Raw genomic sequence first — 14,561 nt, 5'->3', positions numbered from 1 at the left:
TTTTTCTTTCTTTTTTTTTTTAATAAGATTTTTAACCTACATTCTTAACTATAGTGGTGGAGCTTGTAACAATTTTATTAAGGCGCCAAAACTATACATACACGAGAATTATTTATAACCTGTGTGTTATGAAATCGATGGTGGCCCAGTGGTTTGTTCTCTTTGTTTTCACTGGAAGAACACCGTGCAAGTCATTTATTTTTCTTTTACATCATGTGGCATTTACTATCCTTGCATGAGGAAAAATAAAGCGATTGCATATAGCTTGACTGGGTTTTGAATCTGAGTGTTGTAGGACCAGCACATTGCTCAACCATTGTGCTAAAGATTGTATCTTGTGCTATTGTTCCCATTAGGTGTGGACAAGATCCGTCTGCCCACCAAAACTGCTAAAATTGATGCCACTAATATACTTTCGGGCGATTAGTGTCGGATGAGAAGGTGAAGTGGTGGTTTGACGCGGCTTCATTCTTTAACCTACACTCTTAACTAAGGGGTGGAACCTGTAACAATTTTATGAAGGGGCCAAAACTATAGATGCATGAGAAGTATTTATAGCTTGTGTTATGAAATCAATTGTGGCTCAATGGTTTGTTCTCTTTGTTTCTTGACCGCTAGTTCTTGATGATGGTTGAGAAATATAGTTCTTTTCAAGAGACGACCTTCACTCCCACTTATTGCACATGTCAATTGTTTTATATTACATCTCTTTTTATTCAATGGTTTTAGATTTCACTATTCTCTCATGTCAATGGAGAAAATCAATTTCCGAAATACAATACCTTGTTAAAAGTTGCATCATTGGCAACTAAACAATGTTCGTCGGCGGAGCCAATGGTTGAATAAGCTTCTTTAATTGTATTTGAGTTTGTTGGTTCATCTCTTTTGAAACACACTTAAATGTGCTTCCCGTTATAGTATAATAATAACACTATAACAATGTAGAAAATTTGGTATGGCGTAATTTGGTGGATAGAATTATTTTTCCTTGAGGTAATCCATTCTTTAATACTGATAGCTAACAAAATATTAGAATTGAGGTAATCCATTCTATTTCCTCTTCCTTGGATTGGCTTTAAGAAGTTTGTGTATGCCAGTGTAAAACCATATAGTGTACCATGTGAAATAAAGCTAGACTCAAAGGAAGATACAAGGCTCAGTCAATGTTTTGTAGCAATAGCTATCTTCCAAAGAGTATCTAACCTTTGACCTTAATTGTGCATGTTTGGTGAGGTTTGTATGTTATTGTCTGTAAGAGGTCTGTATATGTTGTCTGTGACTTTGGGACACATTCTTTGACATTGCTCACTGAAAAATGTAACTCATAAAATGATTAATTTTTAATTGTAAAGGTTATGCTTGGATTGGTTTTATGATAGTCCAAACTGGACTTGTGTGTCATGTGTTAGTCTTGTGTGAGGGAATCAATTAATTCCCTAATTGCAATTGCTGCTAATACATACAAAACTCAACGTGCACGACTTTATGCACATTACTTTGAAGATTGAGAACGCATGCATTTGGACTAAAATATAATAATGAATAGCACCAAACCATGTTTTACATATTGGGATCCACTACATGGATATCCTGCTATAATTTCCTATCATATTCAATCTTAAAAACGAACCACAATAATATATATATATATATATATATATATATATATATAATAATGAATAGTGGTTCACTCATGATATATTCGGAGAAGAGAGAAAGAAAGGCGATTTGGGACGCTGCGACGGACGGAGAGGCAGTGCTGCTGTGCTGGGCAGAGATGGTCGGCGGTGACCATGAGAGGAAGAGGGAAGAGTTACAAAGAGGAACACATCTAACTCTTTTTTCAACTTTTAATCTCAGTAAAATAAAAGCCATGTGTAAAAAAAAGCCACATATAGTTATCATGTCAGCAAAATTAAGATTCTAAATTCAAGTTGTCAATTTAGGGGGGTAAAACAAAGAATCTTGATATTACGAGGGGAATCACAACTTTTTATTTTACAGGGATAATATAAAATTCGCCTATTTTGCAAGGGTAAAACCCTATTTTCCCATGATTTAACATATGGTAACTTTGTTTTAATCTAACTCTATCTCTAGTTATCTAACTTCAACTCATACACATCCCAATTACTTATCTAATAGTAAATCAAAATTTTATCAATTTTTCTTGACAGTTTCTCAATTCGTCACTTATATGTTCAGATCTGTCAAAATATACTACTAAAAGCGTGTTTTGTAGTGTATTTGCAAAACCGCATCTTTTATGGGGTGATTGAGAAAATATCTTTTTCTGTAATGGAAGCTACACCAATTTTTTATATAATAGTTGTAATTTTAACTTTATCATGTTTTGTGACTATTTATCTATTTGAACATTCTCATTTACAAATTTTAGTTGACTGTTACCTCCCAACATTCAATCTAGTACTATATCACTGTGTGTCTTAGTTGTATACATACTTTGTCTTGGATCATGGTTTGCATATAAATCAATGGATTTGAATTATCTACATTGATCAATTCAATTATATCCTTAATCATCTAAATATAATACAATAGTAAATGCTTTTAATATTTCCTATTATCTAAATACTCGAACGAGTAAGCCACTAGGTTGGGTCTAGTGGTGAGAAATTTTGGTAGTATGTAATAGGTTCTGAGTTCGATTCACAGCTGATTGTAAACCAAAAAAAAAAATATACTCGAACTAGTTCAACAAATTTTCTGACGGAGGTTACTCACTGCTGAACGGCGCCGAGTAGGTTATAAGAAGAAGTAAGAAACTTAAATTGGTTCATATATATATAGACTATATATATATAGTCATGATAAAGAGGAAGACATTAAAGATAATTGTATTCACAAGTGTGTCACACCATGTATATATATTTATGATAAGCAAGCAATCTACAAATGAAATACACTCACAATTCCATGGAATAAAAATAGCCATGGAAGAATTCAATCTCTATAACCTAGAAGAAAACCATATGTAAAAAAATAATAATAATCAAAAGAAAAAATGAATTTAACTCAATGTCCAGGGCCTTTTTTGCTTGGTCCAGAAGCTAATATGAATGAAAAGCTGCTTTTTGAATCACCATTGTTGGAATTATTAGAAGAAACAAAAGATGTCACCCCATCTTTTCTAAACTCCTTGGATTGAAGAACTCTGCTATGAACAAAACAGAGTTGTGATGACATCACAAACATCATCATAAAAAACACAACCAATATGCTTTTCTTCATCATCATCATCACCAACTTTTTTTCTTCCAATTCCTTTCACAATATTCCTTACCCTGTTTGAGATATATTTTTATTTCCAAAAGTTATACTTGTATTTATTTTTGGGATGAATGAGGAGTCAGTATACTTTGGTTTATATACAAAAAAAAAATGATATGGGGACGGTGAAGCGCTTTCAAAGTGGGCCCTTTAAAGGTTGCAATCTGATTTGATTTTAACCACTTTTTTGAGTAATCTGGTTTGAAGAATTTTTGTTGTGAATTTGTGAATTGTGATGGCACTCGTGTGGGGTTATATACCGTCCTTCCTTCTGCTGGTTTCTCACTTGTCTTGTGCTATGAAATGTTAGAATTTGACTTTATGATAGTAGAAATTCAAAAGTGATGTAAAACACGCGTACGGATATCAGATACCGACACATTAATACCAATAATAATTTTAAAAAATGACATAATTCATTATAATCATAAATGTTAGTATCGTATTAGTATCAGATACCGATGCATGTCGTACACCAAAACATGTTTAATGTTTAATGTTTAATGTGAGAGGTGTTCTTGATAACATATTAGTTTATGTTGTGACTCGTGGAGTTTAATTAAAAAGATGTTGACAACGAAAGAATGCAAAAGGGGGTTGGTGAATTAGTTCCTAAAGTCTACGGTATATATATATAAATGTGGTTTTTGTATTTTCCACGTCTTTCAACACAATCAATTTCACACGGTTTTTTGACTAAATGTTTGTGTTTATAATGTGTTACACTTACGTGTACATGATGAATCTATATTTGGTCAATATAATTTGGATGCTCTACATGACATGATTACATCCAAATTTTGTAGCTGCCGATTAGTAGGAAATTGAACAAATAGTCACTTTTTAAGAGTTGAAGACGGTGCAAAGGACAGTGGCACATGCCCATATAGGAATGAATAGGAAATATATGCATGTGATCGGTGTGATTTCTCCAATTCATTTTATAGTAACAAATATGATACAATTTTTTTAGTAATTTAGTGGTTAGAAATTTTGAGATGAAGGGAGTGAGTAACTATGAAATGAAGAGGTAATATAGTAATTAACTAACAAATAATCTAGCTAAGGCTTTGTTAACTAGTTTCCAGATCCTAGTTGATATATCAGATTGTATTGCATACATTTTAATTTATTATAAGCATCTTTCGATAAAAAAAACAAATAATCAAGAAACAATGACACATGTACAACATAAATACATGATCAAAATTCAAAACCAATGGTAGGAAATTTTGACCTACCCTCCCTCCTCAAGAATCAAGAATAATAACAAGAAAGAAATTGGTGCAGAACTAAACTCACCTCGATCTAGAATCCCAAAGGGGCCACGATAGGTTTAATATGTTTTACCAATCATCTTATGAACTCTATCATTTAACCATTGACATCAATATATATACTGCACCGAATTTGTCCTTATAAGATCATACATTTGATTTAATTGTTGTTTATGAACAATTAATTAGAAAAAGAAAGGAAAAAAAAACTCATTTCTACAGTGAACAAATTAGATGATCGAGTTGATGGTGTCCTTAGATTGAATAATGCTCCCGAACTCTCTCAATTTGTTAGGAGCAAGTATGTTGATACCCAACTCAAGATTGAATCTGCATTTGCAAGGGATTGTCTTCCTGGGCAACATCATTTCATTGAAAGGCCATCGAAACGAGATAGACACTGCATATTTAACAACAATCACAAAAAAAGGAACGGAGGGCTAAGATCAATACTGGACCATCTTCAGTGGGATTGTCACGGGAGACAATCCTCACCCCCTTAAAACACAGTTCAGTAGCTATCACACCCTTCACGTTATAAAAAAGTTGCTTAATACTGTATTCTCCTATAGTAACAGATGATTTTCTAATTAATTAAGTTTATCCTATAATATCAGGTGATGATTTAATTAAGTTTATTCTTCAAGAGATATACCTAATCTAAGTGACAAAATCTGTTTATTAATTTATTAGTATTATCCACACAAAATGCAAGAGATGATATTCAACCCAAAATTAAAATGTAAAAGATATGAAATATTAGGTCATGTATACGCTCTCATGACTTATGTGTCCTATAGTCTCATTTTTCAGCCCAAAAAGATAGAACAACTCAACAACAATAAATAAAATTAGTCAAAAAACAACAATAAATAAAAAAATTAATTCGTAAAAGCACATTTCCGTTTGAAAATTGTACCACCACATGCACCTAAGCAAGGCTCCAATATATATATATATATATGTGTGAGTGTGTCAAGCCTCAAGGAACTAGAACTAGAAGACACAATTTTAGTCTACGTGTGTAAAGAGCAAAAAAATCGATAGAGAGATGAAATGTAGGAATTTCATATTGTTCACCAAACATCATCATGTTCTCATAGTCATTACTTTGATGCTTATGATCTTATTTTGTTTCTCATTCTCATCATGGTGTGTGGAGGGTTCGAGTTCGAGGCATTCATTACCTACTTCCTTCCCCTTCAATCGCTTCATCATGGCTCTGGTCCAAGTCGAGGAGGAAGGGGTCACAAACAAATTTCATAATTAGATCATATTATAATTAAAGATAATTAATCAATCTATTTCATCTTTCATCTTATCTTTTCCAGCATTATGTGGTTGGTCATTATCTCGTTAATTATATATGATGATGATCATGAACTAGGTCGTCTAGATATAGAAATGTGGATCTCGTCCCCTTGAATTAGTCGATCCTAAGGTCGGATACCAAATTTTCGAAAAAAGAAATGTGGATCTCTAAAGTGGGCTTGAACTACCTTGACTGTCATGGTCGGATTATGAAGTACTATACTCGGGTATTGGGATTAGATGTCTCTAGTAACATGCATTGAACTCAAGTAGGGATGGCAACGGGTGCCCATGGGTGCGGGTTTGACACTTACCAAACTCACACCCGAAATCATCACCCAAACCCAAACCCAAAGGTTGTTCGGGTGGCAAAACAACGCCCACGCCCACACCCATTGGGTTCGGGTTTTTTCCACCCAAACCCAAACCCGCAGCACATTTGAAAATAATTTGCAAATTTAAGAAATTAAATTCTAACATAGACTTTGAATTAAATTACAACTAAAATTAAGGTCTTCCAAGTAAATTCAAACATAGACTTTCAAGAAATTACAACATAGACTTTCAAGAAATTAAATTACAACTAAAATTTAAGGTCTTCCAAGGAAATTGAGGGAGACTATGGGGGTAATTAGGTAATTATAAAATATTTCGGGTGGGTGTATGGGTTTCGGGTGTGGGTTTGACTGATACCAAACCCACACCCATATTATCGGGTGTCACCCGAACCCAAACCCAAACCCAGTCAAATCGAGTTTTGCCCGTTGACTTGGGTTTGGGTTCGGGTGGGTCTCTCGGGTTTGGGTTTTTTTGCCATCCCTAAACTCAAGGCAAAAAAAAACTTCAGGTTCTATAAACCGAAGTTTTTTGCAAAAGTAAATTTGGAAATTCAGAGGATATAAAAGAACATTGGGCTAAAGAGGTAGACGAACCACAAAGTGACATTGGGCCGATTCAAGTCCAAAGAGGCCACAATTGCAAGGCCCCGTTAGATACCAGTTGTACGTACCCCCTCTAAAGATGGAAATTTAATTTGCTCTTAATTTGTTACTCATATTCTTTCAGATTTAAACTCAACTAATATCCCTTACCAACTATCCAAAAAAAAAAAACTCAACTAATATCCTTAGAATAAAATTAATATACTCTTTAAATTTTAAAATCTTTCCTGCTTTAAGACCAGATAACATCCCCAATTTAAATTTATCTCATATAAATGAAAAATCATGTAGTACTCATAAAAAGTTACAAGTCGTGTCCGCATTAGTAAGTTTTTTTTTTTTTTTTTTAATAAAAACTGCATTAGTAAGATAATGGGGGTAAGAAGGTTTGAACCTTACTCGTAGGTTGAGCTTTAGAGCCGTAGAGTTGTATGTGGTCTTTGTTGTGGTGGTGCAAGTGATTCATTCAAGAGTGAGTAAGAGCCCCATGGGTAGAATGTTGCTTTGGAAAATTAGACACTTGATTGAGCTTGATTGGGAAGTGGTGGTTCATCACTCTTCGTAGGACAAACAAAGATGTTTTAGCAAATTATGGATATTTGTTGGAGAATAATACTTCCTCCGGACACATTTATAAACAAATTTGATTTTTTTGGTACACTGAAAAATGGATATATGTATACATCCATTTTTTAATGTACTAAAAAAATCAAATTTATTTATAAATGTGTCCGGATGGAGTATGATATTTTATGAGTCATGCCTAACTCGTTTAATTTCCGTGTAATCTATCTTTGGCCCTCCTTATAATTTTTTTTTTAAAAAAAAGTTAATGGGGGTAAGAAAATGCCAAATAAATCGTTTTCAAAAGAGATTCCCCAATATTGCGTCCAACTTTTGTAGCGTAGCTTTTAGAAAACTAGACAAACTTGCAAAGCCTTCACATGCGAGGGTATCTAGTAATATACTCTCTACCTTATTATAAAAAAACTTGACTTTTGAGTCTTTGTTGCTTAACATAATTTTAAGAATTTATATGTATTAATGATTTTTTACAAAAATATTTATGATTAATTAGTCACTTCTATTTATTTTTATTTGTGTCTATTTCTCTTCTATACACAACAAATTGAGGGACAATAAATAAAGCAAACACAAATTCATCCCAATTTATAAGTCATTTTACAATATCAATAAAATATTTAATCATATTTTCCTCTTATATCCTTATTAATTATTATTGTTGATGGATTATTTCGCAAGTGAACGAATTACCACGTAGTAATAAAAATATCGATCCACAGGGATTGTGTGATCAAACTAGTCGAATAGTGCTCATAGACATTATGCAAGAAATACACATAAATTGGGGGTATGTTGAGTTATGAATTGCTAGAAAACGTGCTTTGATATAATGGAAAAGCGAGGTAGAATCATCGGAATCGCCTAGTCTATCGCTAAACAACATGCAATCTACTATATCATAGGAATCTACTCAAGTGTTAACAACTAGATCGACAAATTAGTGAATCGCAATCTCTTGTCAAAATCCACTCTATTCGTTGTCGATACTCCCCCGATCTCTCGGGCGGAAGCTACCTACAACGAATGATATTAACGCGCGTCAATCGTTCGCTACACTCTATGCCTCAATCTCTCGACCGGAGACACTCGAGCGCTTATTGCAATTCAGTTCAGAAATTAAATCAATACTCTCGCACGTGACTTAACTCGAAATCATTACAACACTAATGAAGGATTATAAAGCATTAAACATCGAATTGCATTAAATCAACACTATAACCGAGTAGTTTCTTACACATATAGCCGATTACATGAAGTCTATCTACATCCTAGGCTATCCTAGATCCTACCTCCGAAGAACTTAGCTCCTCATCTCCCTTTGTCCGCGTCCGAGCTTCAATGTCATGGCTTGTGAATCCATGCTATCGATGTGCTTGGAGCTTCCTTCGGAGTCTTGAATCCCAATCTTGAAGTTCAAAACCCAGAATGTAGATCAAATTTGCAGAATTTTCCAACCCCAAAACAGAATTATGCAGAAACTATATATACAGAAGGCAACCACGCCGCGCGCCAGATCTATCACGCCGCGCGTGGTTGCAAATCCATCAACTACGCCGCGCGTGGTAATAGAATCACGCGGCGCGTGATCAAGTCAGAGAACAATCTTCTTCTTCAATCAAGGCTTCACGCCGCGCGTGGTCAAAGCTACGCCGCGCGTGGTCAAGTCAGAGAGCAATCCAGTTCCTGAACAAAGCTTCACGCCGCGCGTGGTCAGGTATCACGCCGCGCGTGATCAGAGTAAAAATCTTGGCTCCCTGTGAGCTCCATCACGCGGCGCGTGATGGGCTACGCCCCCAGCGTAGTGAAAATCCTCCATTTCCTGCAATTTTTCCTGTTTTCTTGCAAATCAAGTAATCAAGCTTATGGTTAGATTTCTCTTATATTTATTGCTAAAAACCTACTAAAATGCATCTAATGTTGCTAAAATAGGCATGAATTAGAGAGTGTGACGATTCGTCATCACAACCCCAAACTTAAACCTTTCCTTGTCCTCAAGGAAACAACTTTTACCTCAAGCTTTTGTGTCAAGACCTTGGCATTTTCCTTAAATTTACTCGAATCATACATACGTGAGACTCACCTGATGATCAATGCTCCGCCTGCAAACAATGCTCAATTGCACAATCGTTCCCGCAAGACATTTTCAAGTAGTTCACACTTTTCGACCAAAGCTCTATGATTTCATCACACTACTCACATGCACTCTTCAGTTTTTGGCAATTCACTCAAATCAACACATCAATGCAAGTCAACAATAATTCTGCAAGTAGTCTAAGAATTCATTCGGTTCACTTTGTGCACACACATTAGAGGTCTTTTAGGGTTATAACGTGGCTTGGCTAGGGTGGATGGTGACATTTTGGGATAAGTAGTAGAAAAACTTGGAGTTAGATCCCCCTATGGTCAAAAATTCATAAACCAACCCTTTTCTTTTGAACTATAGTGGACTAGAGAACTTTTTTTTTTCTCATCAAACAAAGTTTTGCAATTCTTTTATTACTTCTTTTCCCTTTTTCACATTCATTTCTTTTGTTTCTTTTTTTTTTTTTTTTCTTCCACAAAAAGTCTTGTAACTTTTGAAATGTTTTTCTCAATTTTTCAAATCACACATTTGTAAGTTCTCTAGTACCCTCACCCCAAACTTTATTTGTTGCTAATTCCAAAGAGCAACCCCAAACTTAGTGGTGAGCAATGCGCATCAACCACTAATTAGGTGCCTAACCTCCAAGAAAGTCATTCCTTTTTTCATCAAAAATTTCTTAAGGTTTTGCAAAAATAACATTTTCTTTTTCAGCTCAAATTGGTTAAGCAAAGGATAATTATATGTAAGGGTGGATAGAAAGGCTCAAAGGTACCAAGAAACATGCCTCGTGTGTGCTACGAAAGTACCAATCAAATAAAAAAGACGACAAGCAAAATCGAGAGACAATACATGAGTGGATATCACACATAGAAGAAAAAGGAGTGTTTGGCTCAATACCTCTCGGTTGGGTCGAATCAAAGAACCGGTCAAAAAGTGTGCGTTCCCGTCCTTTGCCTCTTGATCACATGAGTGCAACAAGCTATTGCACTGCAGGTTTCACATATCACACACGGAGAAAATCAAGTAATTGATACTCAAGTAACTAGAAAGAACATGCCAAAGTATTGAAACAAACTCTAAAAGTAAAAACCATTCCACCATTAAACAAAAGAAGATTCAAATTCAGAGTTAAAATAGTACATCCAGCCAAATATCCAAGCAACATCAGAATATTATTACAAACCAACGAAATAAAAGACAATTAAGTAAAGATAAAGATAGAGTAGTAGTGTAGTAGCAGCAGCAGTAGAACATCATCACCAACAACGTCAAACCGCGTCATCCGGCTGGCCAGTGAAGTAGTTTGTGAACGGGCTATTCAAATTCAAATTCAGCCCATCCACATCCAGCATTTCCCTCTCCATAGCAGCGGCCTCATCCTGCTCAACCCGGCGTCGCCTCTCGATCTCGGCCAATTCAGAAGTTCTCAGACCCGAATTGTATGCTTGTCTGGCCTGAAAAGATGTCAGCTCCCTTGCCTGATGTGCCTCCCAATCATTATCAACGGGATACAAAGTCCCGAAAGTAGGAGGAGGGAAAGTAGACCGATAAGTCATCGCCTCGGTGTACATGGAAGAGGCGGTATCAAAGTAGAGATTCGGCAGCCCCGAATACTGAGAAATTTCCATTTGATGCAACATTGAAGCCAGCTGGTTAACATCATGAGAGTAAGGAGGAGGAGCATGTGCCGGTATTTCTTGAGACTCATATGCCGGATCCCCCTGTTGATCCGGATGGTTACCCTCTTCAAACCGGTTAATCTCTTCTTCTTCTCTCAAAGCTTCCTCCCTTGCAGCATTCCCCTCACCTCGGGGCACAATAGGACCTCTCTCAAACTTTTTGATGAAGTATGATAAAGACAATGGACGGACGGGATGAAGATCACCTTCTTGCACATTCATGGGAACATTATTCGCCCTACACAAAGCAGCGATGAGATTACAATGTCCCAAAGTAAAAGTAGGATTCGGATGATTGGCTATTTCATGAAGATCTTTTTGTAACCAATACCCAAGATTAATAAACTTCCCTTCAACCAACAATCGGACCGCGTGCGCATTATCAAGCTGAATCTCTGAATTGTTGCCAACAACCCTCACATTTTTCAACCAGAATTCACCCCAAGCTCGGTGAACTGGATTAAAACTTGTTAAGCTCAACCTTCTAGGGAGGGAAGCTGCTGAGTGGGCTAGCCACATTGCTCCCGGACGACACACTATATTCTTTAGTTCCTCCCTAACTTCGATCCCACTCTTGTCAATCCTCTCTCTATCACGCAAGAGTTCACACACTCCTCCAGCAGCACAACCAAGCAGATTGTTTATCGTTTCAAAAGAATAACTCACCTTAACACCCCTAACCACAGAAACATACTCCGGAAACATTGGTTGATCCGGTAAATAGGCATTTGCAAAGAACTCCCTAGCCCACATCTGGTTACCAGGATTAATCTCATCTTTAATCATCAACTTATTAAATTTCTCCCATCCCCTAGACTTTACCTCATTTCCTATCTCAGCCACACCATTCAGCAAATCCTCACCAAAACCCTTCTCTTGATTAATAGTAAAGGTTCGAATTTGTGAGTACCTTTTCTCATGAACTTCACTAATGAAGTGAGGATGAACTTGTGGCCGGGTAACATTGCTCCGGCGAGGAGGAGATGCTTGAGCAGACCGAGAAGATTGGCCCTTGCTTGCACTCATCTTTGTTCTTGGTTTCTTTGGTGGCTCTTGTGTTGGATTAGCATCACTCTTCTTCTTTCCCTTTCCGGTTAGCCGTGTCAACATGGTGATAGTAGGGAGGTTGAAATGGGTCAATTTGGGAAGTGGTGAAATTAGGAATTTGGAGTGAATTTGAAATGATTGAAATGGGTTGTATGTGAATGTGAAGGAATGGGATGATTAGAAGTGATTAGAGATGAAATTGGAGGGGTTTGGAAGATGAAAATGGGTTAACAATGGAGTTTACCGTGTGAAAGGACGTGTGAATTGATGATGGGACGGATGGAGTGGTTGAGAAGATGAAGAAATTCAAATTTTACACGCTTTTCTGTGCAGCCACGCCGCGCGTGACCATACCTACGCCCCGCGTGGTACCAATTGTAACGGTCAAGAACTTCTTTCAACCAGACCATGCTGCGCGTAATAGCCATCACGCGGCGCGTATTCGCTTAGTCAGAGACTCCATATTTCTCCAGGCTTCACGCCGCGCGTGATGCATCCCCACGCCGCGCGTGATACATTCTGAAAACTCCTTCCTCTGTGATGAAGGATCACGCCGCGCGTGATTGCATTGCGCCCCCGGCGTAGTAGAATTCTGTTTTGCCCTGTTTTGCTTCCTGTCCTTGCTTCTGCTGCATACCTACCTACATACTTTAAAAGAAAACAACTAAAACATTAGTAACCGTTGGGTTGCCTCACAACCAGCGCTTGTTTAACGTCCCGATGCTTGACGTTCCATGCCCCTAAGGGTCATGGAGAAGAAGTGCCACCATGCGGCAAGTAGTGTGCATTCCAAGGTAACTTAAGGGCATTTTTAACAATATGATCATAGACCTGGATTTTAAAACATTGTGGGTCTCCATCATCACATGTCATCTTGTCAAAGACATTGAATGTGACCTGCTGATCATCGGTCCTTAGCATGAGTTCCCCCATCTCTACATCGATTAGGGCACGGCTAGTTGCTAGGAAGGGTCTACCAAGGAGTAGAGGCTCCCAATTCTTATCTTCTTCCATGTCCAGAACCACAAAGTCTGCGGGAAACACATATTCACCCACTCTAACCAACACATCATGGAGAATACCTTCCGGATGCACTATCGATCTATCCGCCAAAGAGAGACTCATCTTTGTCGGTTTTGCTACCGCTCCCGGTATCTTCTTCATCATTGATAACGGCATCAGATTAATGCTCGCACCCAAATCACACAAAGCCTTTTCAATAGTGAGTGTTCCAATGGAACATGGAATTGTAAAGCTCCCCGGATCTTTCTTTTTCTGAGGTAGCTTCCTTTGGATGAGAGCGCTGCACTCTTCCGTCATACTTACCATTTCATCATCTAATGGTTTTCTTTTCTTTGTGAGCAGCTCCTTCAAAAACTTTGCATAACTCGGCATTTGCTCCAATGCCTCAACCAATGGTATAGCCATCTCAAGCTTGTTCAACACCTTCATGAACTTCTTGAACTCCTTCTCCCGCTCAAGATTCTTAACTTTCTTTCTCCTAGGAAAAGGCATCCTAGCATATGGCGATTCATCAATCCCTTTACCTTTCTCAACCTTCTTACTCTCCTTTTCTTTTATCTCCCTCTGTTTTTCAACTTCTTCTACTTCATCCTCACTAATCTCCACTTCCTTAGACAGATTTTCATTTTCTCCTTCTCCCTCACGTCTCTCATTTTCAACTACAACCTCTTGCTTATTTTCAACTTCTCCCTCATTGACCTTCTTTTTCAAGGGCTTCTCCACAGCTGGCCTTTCCGGTATCTCTCTACTCCTCAAAGTGATTCCATTGCAAGTTTCATTTTTCGGATTATCATGAGTGTTTCCACCGAAACCTCCTTGATTTTGCAACATAGAAAACTGTCTTGACAGCTGACCCATTTGCACCTCAAGATTCTTTATAGAAGCTTCATGATTCTTGTTAGAGGTTGCTTGACTCGATTTCATCGCTTCAAAGTTGCTTTGGGTCATGAGCATGAACTGATTTAGAGTCTCTTCCATCCTTGATGGAGGCCTTTGCTGCTGTTGCTGTGTACCTTGACTTTGCATACCGTTACCCCACCCGGAACCGTTGTTATTATTGTTGTACGGCTTCCGGAAATTGGCTAAGTAGCGAGCCTCCTCTGAACCCTCCGGGAAGCATCCGCCATTTGGGTGGTCCTGCAAACAAAAATCACAGCGCACATTGTCAATTTTACCTATTGGAGAAGATTGAACTTGTGGATTGGACAGCAGCTTCATCATTGCTTCCATTTGGCTAGTCATGAGCTTTTGCTGTGCCAATAGCGCTGTTTGAGTATCCAATTCCAACACTCCACCTTTCTTTTTGGCTCCTCTATCATTAGTA

Source organism: Trifolium pratense, linkage group LG3 (assembly GCF_020283565.1).
Source record: "Trifolium pratense cultivar HEN17-A07 linkage group LG3, ARS_RC_1.1, whole genome shotgun sequence".
Lineage (NCBI taxonomy): Eukaryota > Viridiplantae > Streptophyta > Magnoliopsida > Fabales > Fabaceae > Trifolium > Trifolium pratense.
Note: the sequence above shows the minus strand (reverse complement) of the source record.